Below are 12,393 nucleotides of genomic sequence, written 5' to 3' on the forward strand. Positions count from 1 at the left end.
TTAAATTTAATGTCATTTTAAAAAATTCCAAATATAACATATAAGAAAAAATCTAATTTTTTTATTATATAGTTAATGTGATTGTTTATTTTTTTAATAATATAAAATTAAACAAAAATGAATAATGATGCAACAATTGCTATCAAATATTTATTATTCATAGTCATTAATTGTCATATATATTAATTATATTAGCGCTTTTATATTTTGAGTTAATATAATGTTCCTTAGTAATTGAACTTGAACCAACTTTTTTTCAATTGATTCTTAAGCTGTCACGTAAAGTAAATTGTCATCCTAATTAAATTACACCTAAGCATGATCTTTTTTTAATTGAATTTAGAAGACATTTAGAGTGCCACCTAGGATTTGAGATTTTTTTTAATTAATACAAAATTAAAGTTTTAATTTTTCAAATGCTTCTCAATTAATATATAGGGGATACATATACAAGTTTAATATTCATCTTGTAATGTAACGGTTAAACGAGATGGTGAAATCATCAAAATTCAAAGGTTTTCAAATAATAATCCACAATATGTTGTTGTTCTTTTATGATTCCCTGTTTTAAATATGTCACTGAGTGCAGTAATCACATTTGGCAAATATCACGTAGTTAATACTATTTGTTCCGCCATTGAACAAAAATTAATATACATATTTTATTCACCGTTTTAAGAAATATATTTAAGTGTAATATACTTTGTTTACTATTACTAACAAAGCAATTGGCTAAATGTTGGGTGAACGACAAAGACATATCCCCTAACTCTATACTATACATTGTCGGTGGGGTGTATCAGCATTTTTTTTTTTTTTTTCAACCATGTATCAGCATATTTAATAGTAGTATTTATTTTATCTCAGAGAATTGTGGTGTTTACCAAGTCATCATTTTGGTGGCCGTTTTTTTTTTCATATTAATTTTCCTTGCAGTAGCAACTCTAATTGAACGCTAAAACATTAAATCTGATGTAATTTTATTTCGAAAAAAACCAAAAATGATATTTTCCTACCAAATTTGGTGTGATATTGTTTATCACATCAAATATTTATTATACATATTTTATTATTTTTCATTTAATAATATAGTTCAACTATTATGATTAACTAGTTCAAATTTGTAACTAAACATAAATATATTATATTAATTATATTTTAAAATTATTTTTACATAGTTAAAATATTGGAAAAATTACATATTTACCACTTTCATGCTACCACTTTTCATTTTTACCACCACTAGAATGACATTTTCAAAAATACATTCTTCATTAAGTGTTAAAAAATTCTTATGCCTATATTCTTTACATATATAATAAATAAATATTTAAATAATTAAAAATATAAAAAAATAAAAAATAATTTGTTTTAATTTTTTTCTGAATTATACTATTTCGAAATTTAAACCCTAAACCTTAAAACTCAACTCTAAACCCTAAACTATCAATCTTAAACTTTTTTTTTTTGAAATACGAACCCTAAACCCTAAACCATAAATCCTAAACACTATTTTTTTTTAAATAAACCCTAAACCCTGAAACATCAACTCTAAACCATAAACCCCGAAACATGAACTCTAAACCCTAAACATTCAACTCTAAACCCTAAAACATCAACTCTAAACCCTAAATCCCAAACTTCAACTTTAAACCCTAAACCATCAGCACTAAACCCTAAACTATCAACACTAAACCCTAAACCATAAAAATTAAACTCTAAACCCTAAACCCTAAAAAATTAACCCCAACTCTAAACCCTAAACCTTAAACTTTCAACTCTAAACCCTAAACCCTAAACCCTAAAACCCTAGAGTTGATGTTTTAGGGTTTAGATTTGAAGATTTAGGGTTTAGGGTTTACGTTTAGGGTTTAGAGTTGATGTTTAAGGGTTTAGATTTGAAGGTTTAGGGTTTAGGGTTTAGGGTTCGAATTTCAGAAAAATATAAGGTTTAGGGTTTAGTGTTTAAGTTTAGGGTTTAGAGTTGATGTTTTAGGGTTTAGATTGTAAGTTTTAGGGTTTAGAGTTCATGTTTCCGGGTTTAGGATTTAGAGTTAATGATTTAGGGTTTAGAGTTGATGTTTTAGGGTTTAGATTGTAAGTTTTAGGGTTTAGAGTTCATGTTTCCGGGTTTAGGATTTAGAGTTAATGATTTAGGGTTTAGAGTTGATGTTTTAGGGTTTAGATTGTAAGTTTTAGGGTTTAGAGTTCATGTTTCCGGGTTTAGGATTTAGAGTTAATGATTTAGGGTTTAGAGTTGATGTTTTAGGGTTTAGATTGTAAGTTTTAGGGTTTAGAGTTCATGTTTCCGGGTTTAGGATTTAGAGTTAATGATTTAGGGTTTAGAGTTGATGTTTTAGGGTTTAGATTGTAAGTTTTAGGGTTTAGAGTTCATGTTTCCGGGTTTAGGATTTAGAGTTAATGATTTAGGGTTTAGAGTTGATGTTTTAGGGTTTAGATTGTAAGTTTTAGGGTTTAGAGTTCATGTTTCCGGGTTTAGGATTTAGAGTTAATGATTTAGGGTTTAGAGTTGATGTTTTAAGTTTAGATTAGTTAACCATATGTTTTTTTTTTGTCAAAGGTAATCAAAAGATTATAAAAGTATTTTACCCTTCATTAAAGATGAGGGTAAAGTCGTTAGTGTAAACATGAAAAGTGGTATTTTGAAAATGGTATTTTTGCCAATTTCCCTAAAATATTTATTATTTTATTTTAAAGTAAGAAATCACTCGATGACTATTTTCATTTATTTTATATTGTAAAAGAGTATCATAGAACTTTTATATTTTATTTTTAATAATAAAAAAATAATTAATATTTTATAAATTATATAAATTAATAATATAATCCGGATAAGATTAAAATGCATATTTTAGTGAATAGTGTAATACCAAATTTAGTGTGATATTGTTTATCACATCAAATATTTAATATATATATTTTTTTTATTTTTCATTTAATAATATAGTTCAACTATTATTATTAACTAGTTCAAATTTGTAACTAAACATAAATATATTATATTAATTATATTTTAAAATTATTTTTACATAGTTAAAATATTTATTATTTTATTTTCAAGTAAGAAATCACTCGATGACTATTATCATTTATTTTATATTGTAAAAGAATATCATAGAACTTTTATATTTTATTTTTAATAATAAAAAAATTAATTAATATTTTATAAATTATATAAATTTATAATATAATCTGGATAAGATTGACACTAAAAAAATAAAAAGTATAATATTGTTAAAACGAAAAATATAAATGTAAATAAATTTTATAAACATAAATTACAAAAAATTAACTAACATAATATTTAAGTGTAATAAAATAATTATTTATCAATAATATATAATAAAAATATAAAATTATTAAAACTTAAAGCATTAAAGAATATATAATAGATAAAATAACTAGGATAGCACCAAAAAAGTTTTTGTCACAAATATAGCTTATAAGAATAAAAATGACCAAAACAACATTTAATATTTTATCAAAAGAGATAAATATACACTTATACCCCAATGGTAAATTAATTTAAACATTAGGGTTTAGAGTTAAGGGGTGGGGTTTCGGATTTAGGGTTTATGGTTTAGGATTTAGGGTTTACGGTTTAGAGTTTAGGGGTGGGGTTTAGGGTTTAGGGTTTAGAGTTAAGGGGTGGGGTTTAGGATTTAGGGTTTAGGATTTAGGGTTTAGGGTTTAGGGGTTAGAGTTTAGGGGTGGGTTTAGGGTTTAGGGTTTAGAGTTAAGGGATGGGGTTTAGGATTTAGGATTTAAGGTTTAGAGTTTAGAGTTTAGGATTTAGAGTTTAGGTTTTAGGGTTTAGAGTTGGAGAGTGGAGTTTTGGGATAAGATTTCAAATTTTGAAAAATAAAATAAAATTAAATTTTTCAAAAGATACAATGCTATTTTTGGTCATTTTAGTTTTTGAAAGCTATTTTTGTGACATAAACTTAGAAATGTGCTATTTTTGAGATTTGTCCTATATAATATTACTTTTGGTGTGTAATATTTAGTGTTATGGTTCGAGAAGACAAAAAAAAGTTTGACATCAAAACACTAAATTTGATGTAATTTCTAACACCAAATTTGGTGTCATAGTTGGAGATGCTCTGACAACAACACATAACATAACTAGGGCTATTCACAATATCTGTAAAAAATTTCCATTTGTTATTCACTTTGATACAAACCAAAGATTCGGATACACGTCACCCTATAAAGCAAAAAAATATTAATATGAAATACCCAACGAAACAAATCACAAACACTAATATTTTTAGAAACGAATATCATATTCGTTATATCATATATATAGATACTAGGTGGATGGCCAACATGTATGTGCGGGTATAAATATGATCGTTATCTTTGATTTTTACATTTTTCTATGATTCATGATTATCAGTTGTATTGTATTCTCTTATGTTAATTTATCATATATATATACAATATATATGAAAGCTATCATTTTATGTAGTATGAAAACATTCATATGTTTACATACGGTATAGAGAAAATGACTAGCATAGCACTAAAAAAGTTTTTGTCATAAATATAGTTTCTAAAAATAAAAAAGACGAAAATAACACTTAATGGTTTATCAAAAGAGATAAATATACACTTATACTCCAATGGTAAATTAATTTATACATTAGGGTTTAGAGTTAAGGGGTGGGGTTTAGGATTTAGGGTTTAGGGTTTAGGGTTTAGAGTTTAGGGTTTAGAGTTGGGAAGTGGGGTTTAGGGTTTAGAGTTAAGAGGTGGGGCTTAGAATTTAGGGTTTAGAGGTTTAGAGTTTAGAGTTTAGGGTTTAGGGTTTAGAGTTTAGGTTTTAGGGTTTAGAGTTGGAGAATGGGGTTTTGGGATAAGATTTCAAATTTTGAAAAATAAAATTTTTTTTCAAAAGATAAAATGTTATTTTGGTCATTTTAGTTTTTGAGGGCTATTTTTGTGACATAAACTCAAAAATGTGCTATTTTGGAGATTTGCCCTGCAGTATATATATATGTAATATATCATTTTGCATGTTTATATGTCGTATTAAGACAATTATATATAACTTGGTGGGAAGAAATAGAATTTTACCTAATACATTTATAATAATGAAATTAAGATCATTAAATTACTTTTATGATAATAGTCTAAATAAAAAGATATTCAACATAACATAGACTTGATTTTAGTTTCCGGCACCACCAATAATATATCTACTAGATGATAACCCGCGCGCATGCGCATAATATATTTTTTATACTAATGTTTGTTCATTAATGATTTTAACATTTTGCAACATTACAATCTTTATCGACCATAAAATTACGAATGCAAATGTTAGTCTCTTAAATGTCTCACTCATTTTAATTATTTTTAAGACTTCATGTGCACATAAGAAAATTAATTTTTGCGGCTGACACAAATCACCAAAACCAGATAGGCAACATCAACTGTAAAATGACGAAAGAAGATTAGGTATTCTGCCATCGATTTGTTTACTATTGACTTTCCATAAGTGATTTCATTTTCTACTTCTATAAAATTTTGCTTTCGTTCTTGTTTTTGTATCATTGATATTAGTTTATTTTTAACTTTTTTTATGAATTCGGTGAATTACATAACTGTCAATTTAAAAATGTAGACATCTGTAAAAATAAGTTTCTACATATTTAATAATCAAAATTTTGAAGAAAATCACCGGGAAACTCTATTCATATATTAGTGTTAAAATCTAATATATCAAGTTGTTATAAAATATAAGTGCAGACTCAAAATATAAATGTTTGTCTAGTATATATTCACCATCTCAGTCTAAAAATTATATAATTCTAGAACAACAAAACAAATTGTTTATTTTATTATCCTACACTTTTGAGGTTTAGTTACTTAAGAGTATCCCGATAAAAAAATATAATATTTTATCATTCTAGTATATGTGAACTATGTATAAACTAAGAACTTTTTGATTTATTAAATGATAAATAAAAAAACTTATAATAAGTAGTTCAAAACTCTCATTCATACAATTGTAATAGCTAAATAAAGTATTATGTAGAAAAAAATATTAGACGAATGATAAAATCTCTCATTCTTCGAACAAACTCAAAAGACGGTGATTGGAATCTTGTCATGATATTTCATTAAAAGTTTTTTATGAAGAAATATCAAGACTAAATTATTTAATCTGAATGAAATAATATATATATATATATATAGTGCTTCCAATATTAAAAATCACTTATATATTTCACTAAAATATTTTTATGAAGAAATATCAAGACTAGATTATTTATTCTGAATGAAATAATATATATAGTACTTCAAATATTAAAAATCACTTCGATTTGAAGAAGGGTATTTCTAGGATTTTCAGGATCAAATAACATACTAAAAATCACTTATTTAAAAAAATAATTTGTATAAATAAAAGTATATACATTAGAATAAGCACATAAATCAAAACCAAAACCTTTTGTTAATTTACAATCATGTTTTTCATAATAAATCAAAAAATCATTTTATTTACTTTATATGGTATATAATTAAACTTTAGTGATATTTACATGGATATATATATATATATATATATATATATATAGTATGTTTTAATATAAATATTTATCATTGACACTTCCTACTCATATGATTTTATTAACATTGTATATTTGCTGTAACAAAATTTAAACCGTTAATCACAAAACTTTTAATGTGAGATTTTTTAATAAAAAATTTGAAATTAATATATTAATATATTTTATTTATTATATAATTTTATTTAAATGATATTAATATATATGTTTATATATAATATGAATATTTATTAATGAGACTTCATATTCATATGATCATTTGTATCTTGCTTGAACAAAAAACAAATTAAACCATTGGTCAAAAAATTTTCTATGTGGAATACTTACATTTTTTAGTAATTTATAGTCGTTTAAAAAAATTCAAAATATAACATATAAGAAAATGTATTATTTTATTATATACTTAATGTGATTGTTTAATTTTTTTTAATAATATAAAATTAAACAAAAAAGGATACAAAATATTGTTATCAAATATGTAGTATTTATTATCATAATTGTCATATATATGTTAATCATATTAGGTAATTCTGTAGTTTTTATTTAAAGAAAGAAATAATATTTTTTTGTACATTACTAATTAATTTGATAGTTAATTTAATAAAAAGTATAATATATATTTATATGAATCAATTTATTTTTTTAAAGATTCTAAGAATCATCCTAGTGATGACACGTGGGTACGAAAACATCTTATAATGCTTCATAATTAATATATAGGGGATTTGTTGGGAATTAATATAAGTGAGTCAATGTTTGATTGTTACATTTCTATGATTTCTAATCATCAATTGTGAGTGCATATCCAACAGACCCTCAAACCCAAATTTTGAGGTTTTTTGTTCTCCAAACAATCCTCGAACCCAAGACAATGTCTTCCCAAAAGGTCAAAACACATTAAACTTGAAGTTCAACTTTTGAGGCCGTTTGAACTGTATTTACTTTTCATTATGTTTTAAATAATAAATCAAATATAAATACATAATCCTTCTTATCGCTTTATAAATATATTTCAATCAAATATTTGAATAAAGTTATGTATATATGTTATTACTGATATATAAATACATAAATATGTTAAAAATAATTAAAGTTATCAATATTAAAATATTATTTATATGTAAATTAACAATTCCATCACTATCTTCTCTAATAAATGTGTTGTTAATAAATAAATTCCTTCAATTGTGTAACATAATCCTTCTTGGTATTGAAGTTCCCTTCGCTGGTTGTGTCAAGTGTGGTCTGGTTATTTAGGTTAAGACCTCTGTTGAATATGTTGATTAGTTAAGGTTCAGAGTAACCATTGTGGTGTGGTTATTTAGGTTAAGACCTCTGTTGAATATGTTGATTAGTTAAGGTTCAGAGTAACCATTGTGGTGTGGTTATTTAGGTTAAGACCTCTGTTGAATATGTTGATTAGTTAAGGTTCAGAGTGACCATGGTGACGGAACTCAAGCTGGTAATTTTTAAACCTCCTCTAAGCATTTTTAAAAGGTTTTCAGAGACCTTGAGAAAATGTAGAATTTTGTTTCTCGCCTCCCACTATCTTGCTTCATCGAAAAAGTTGTTAATGAAAGCGCTTCTAATATCTCTCTAGCAAGTCATGATTCAGTTGGTAATTGATTCAGCCACCTTCTGGCATCTCTTTTGAGACAGAATGAGAAGAGCTTGCAGCGATTGTAATCGTCACACACCATGTCTTCTAGCTTCTCTATGAGATCATGTGGGTGTTCTGCAGGAAATCCATGGAAAGGATTCTAACGTACCAGAAGAAGGAAATCAAGATTATACTCTGAACTTCTTGTGTTGTTCTCTAGTATTCTGATCGCGGACCTATTGGAATAGGTTGTATCAGGACTTAAGTAGTCTTGAAATGGAAATTTGTGTTCCTTCTAATTATTTAAAATTGTGTTAATTTTATCAAGGATTGCAGTCCTTTGTTTATTAATGAGTTAGTTTGTTGCGTTTCATGTTCAACCTTCTGGGTCTCCTAGGACTACTTTCTCAGTATTTAAATTCATAAGTGTATACTTACCTGCTTCCGGCCGATTGGTGTTGAGCGCATCCATAGGCATAACATCGCTCGATTCATACGGCATAGTATCACTCGACTCCGCCGTCAAAGCGTCAATCGACGCTCGTCGTCCTATTCTTCTTCAAAAGTACTTGTGTTAGCAGGAAAAGAAGAAGAAAAAAAATTAGTAAACAGAAAATAAAAATCTAGTCTATATTCTAAACTAAATCTAATGGTAATAAGAAAGAGTTCCGACAATGGCGCCAAATTTTATATGCTCAAATTAACCCTTGAAAAACGTAATCTCTCAAATAAGAGGTTCAGTTATAGTATTTAAGGATCGAATCCACGTAGATTCATACATTACAGAGAATTGAAAGCGGATACGCGGAAGCGTTTGGAAGAGTGTAAGCGAGTTTTTAAAAATATCTAGGAAGCGGGTACGTGTTGGAAGCGTATACAAACATATTATTGTATATTAAAATATTATTATATTAAAATAGATATTTTGAATAGTAAAAATCAAGTACACAATTATAAAAAAAATATGTATTAACTATAAAAAGTATAGCACTATCTATTTACGTTATATGTACATATATATATTTTAAGAATTAAAAACAGTATAGAGCACCTCAATTAATCAATACAAACAACATCAAATAAATAATTGGATTAATATTCAGAAAACAGAACATGATGAAATTACCTTTGCTTTCAAGTTCAATATAATAAGACTTTTGTTCTCATCTATTTTTTCTTATTTTTTTTTGAATTTAAGTTTTACTTGTTATGTTTATAGAAAAAAAATGTTATGTTTATAAAGTGGAGGGACCACCCCAACGTAGCTAATGTTTATAATATCATATTTTTCAGACACCATCTTCTCCAATCATCCGCTGTGTTATACGATACGACCACCACAACGCTTCCACTTTAGAATCGTGAGCTTCCGTCACGCTTCCAACCATCTTAATCTTGGAATCACGATTCCAAGTCGATTTTATGCGATTCCGAGTGCTTTCGCTTTTGACTCCGCTACAAGAGTGAGAAGCGCACAACCACTGACGATTCCATGCTTCCTTGACAGATTCTAAGATTACGCAATTTCCTATATATTATTTGAGGATCTTTTAAAAAGTTATAAGCTCAATTTTGTATTATTTACGATATAGACTTGATTACGTGTCAGCACCTAACATCTTGTCATTGCTTACTTAACAGTTTGCTAATGAATTTGGATAAACTTTAGACTAACAGTTAGTTCTCTAGAGAAAGTAAATAATTTTACATAAAAGTGGTTCGAGTAACATTTGCATAAGAAATGCTTTCTAGGTGTTGCATTTAGATAGTACACTTTTGTTTCACCAAGATTCATTTGACCTCACGGCTATAATAATAATGATATGCTTATAATAATAAAATTTATCTTATACGTATTATTATAGATTGTATAAGATAAAACAAACACATATAATTTATTGGATTAATCGATACATAAAATGAATTTATCTTATACGGGTTATAAAATGTTATATTTCCACATTTTATTTTGCACATATTATACATATGGTTTTATTACGTGTAATTTTTTAAGTTTATTTGTTGTTCTCCACACTACAAAATTTTTTATTGGTTCTTTTTATTAACTGTAATTTTTTTTTTTTGACCTCGAAAGGCCATTATATTACTCAAGTTAGAGGTGATCTAGGTAACCAGACCGGAATACAACAACCAATAAAAAGTAACTCCCTATGGAAGGATCTTGCAGTTTTAGCTAAAAAATCTGAAATCTGATTGTGCGCTCTTGGTACATGAATGATGCTGAAGTCCGGGAAGCATATTTGAAGTGTCTCTATCCTCTCTAATTCCGTCGCAAAGCTTGTCCAAACATGAGGTTCCTTTATCATTGCTATCAGGTCCTTACAGTCTGTCCCAAAGCTCTGACATGTCGAGTGTTGACTCATATTCTCCATTGCCCATCGCAGTGCTTCTAGTTCCAAATGCAGAGCTGATTCGCGTCGAGTGATATTTCTGGTCCCCATAAGATGTATGTTGCCCCCATTGTCCATCCAAACCCATCCACATCCACTAAAGTGAGCAGCAGGTGTCCAAGATCCATCTAACAAGCAAATATTACCCAAGCTTAAGACTTGGGGGTCCTCAGTATTGTTTTCATGTATCACTGTTTGTGGCACTTCATTCGCATCAAACCAGGCTTGGCATTCACTTTCTGCATATCTAACCAGCTCTAATGGGTCTCGGTCTATCCCCCTAAAAAGTTTGTTATTCCTAGCCTTCCAAATATACCAGATTATCCAGGGATAAGGATCTCTGTCTTGTTCTGGGTCAATGATGCTGTTTTTTCTCCAGAATAGGTAATCCATGTTTGTGTAGACGCTTGATACTGGGAACAAATTCGGACTTGCTGGAGTTGAAGATAATGACCAGGCCTGCAGAGCTGGTGGACATTCAAAGATGGCATCGGTTACTGATTCTTCAGGTTCTCCGCATCTTGGGCAGTAGTTATCACACTTCATATTGCGTCTTGCTAAGTTCCTTGTTACGGCCACATGACCAGTTAACAATTGCCATATAAGATGACATATCTTCTTAGGCGCCTTCAGCTTCCAAGCAAAGGCTTGAAGCTCAATGATACTTGGCTCCACGACTTCCTTTTCCTCCTCTGTCTTCAATAAATTCCGAGCCACCCAATACCCCAATTTGACCGTGTATTGTCCATTCCTTATGTAGCTCCAGTAAAATGTGTCACGACGGTGAGTCGAGCTTATGGCCAAACTCCTTATAAGTGGTATGTCAACCCTATTGACATATTTCTCCAAAAGATTCACATCCCAATCCTTCGATTCCTGGTTAATAAGATCGCTGACTCTCATGTTAGGATTCATAACTGTAATCATATAAGTTCCTTATGTTCTTTTAATATATTTATATATAATAACAAACATGTTTTTGTTCTCCTATGACTTCATCTTTTTTTATAAGAAAAAAAAATCTGATCCAATGATCAGAATTCGCTTTATCACTACAAGAAAACATCAAGGATTCTGAGGGAAAAAATCGTTGGAATTTCGTCGGAATAACGTTATTCCGACGACATACCGACGAAATACGCCGTCGGAAATAATTCCTCGGAATTTCTTTTTTCCTCGGAAATCCCTCGGAATTTTCCGACGGAATTCCGAGGAAATAAATTTCCGAGGAAATTCCGAGGATCACTAGTTTGTCGGAAATGTCCTCGGAATATACCGAGGGAGAACTTCGTCGGTATAATTCCTCGGAAGTTCATCGATCGATGCGTGTTTGGACATATATACAATTTTCGACATGATCGGAAATTGTATATATGTGTGTGATCGGAAGTTCATCGATCGATGCGTGATCGATGCGTGATGCGTGATCGGAAGTTCCGATCGATGCGTGATCGGAAGTTCATCGCATCGATCGGAAGTTCATCGATCGATGCGTGTTCTCCCTTGGAATATACCGAGGGAGAACCTAGGGTCCGACGGACATTATCCGTCGGAATTCCGTCGGAATTATAATTTCAATTTTCGCAAAATATTTGCCCGGTAAAATGAAAATATTCCGAGGAAATTCCGACGGATAATAAAATATCCGTCGGAATTTCCTCTAAATATTCCGAGGAAATACCGAGGAACTAGTGTTTGGGGTTTCAAAACATCAATTTTTTTTTGCCGTATTTCATTTCTTATACAATTGTAATGCATACCATTGAGGATTCTTTGTATAGAT

The sequence above is a fragment of the Brassica oleracea genome, chromosome C9 (assembly GCF_000695525.1).
Source record: "Brassica oleracea var. oleracea cultivar TO1000 chromosome C9, BOL, whole genome shotgun sequence".
Classification (NCBI taxonomy): Eukaryota; Viridiplantae; Streptophyta; class Magnoliopsida; order Brassicales; family Brassicaceae; genus Brassica; species Brassica oleracea.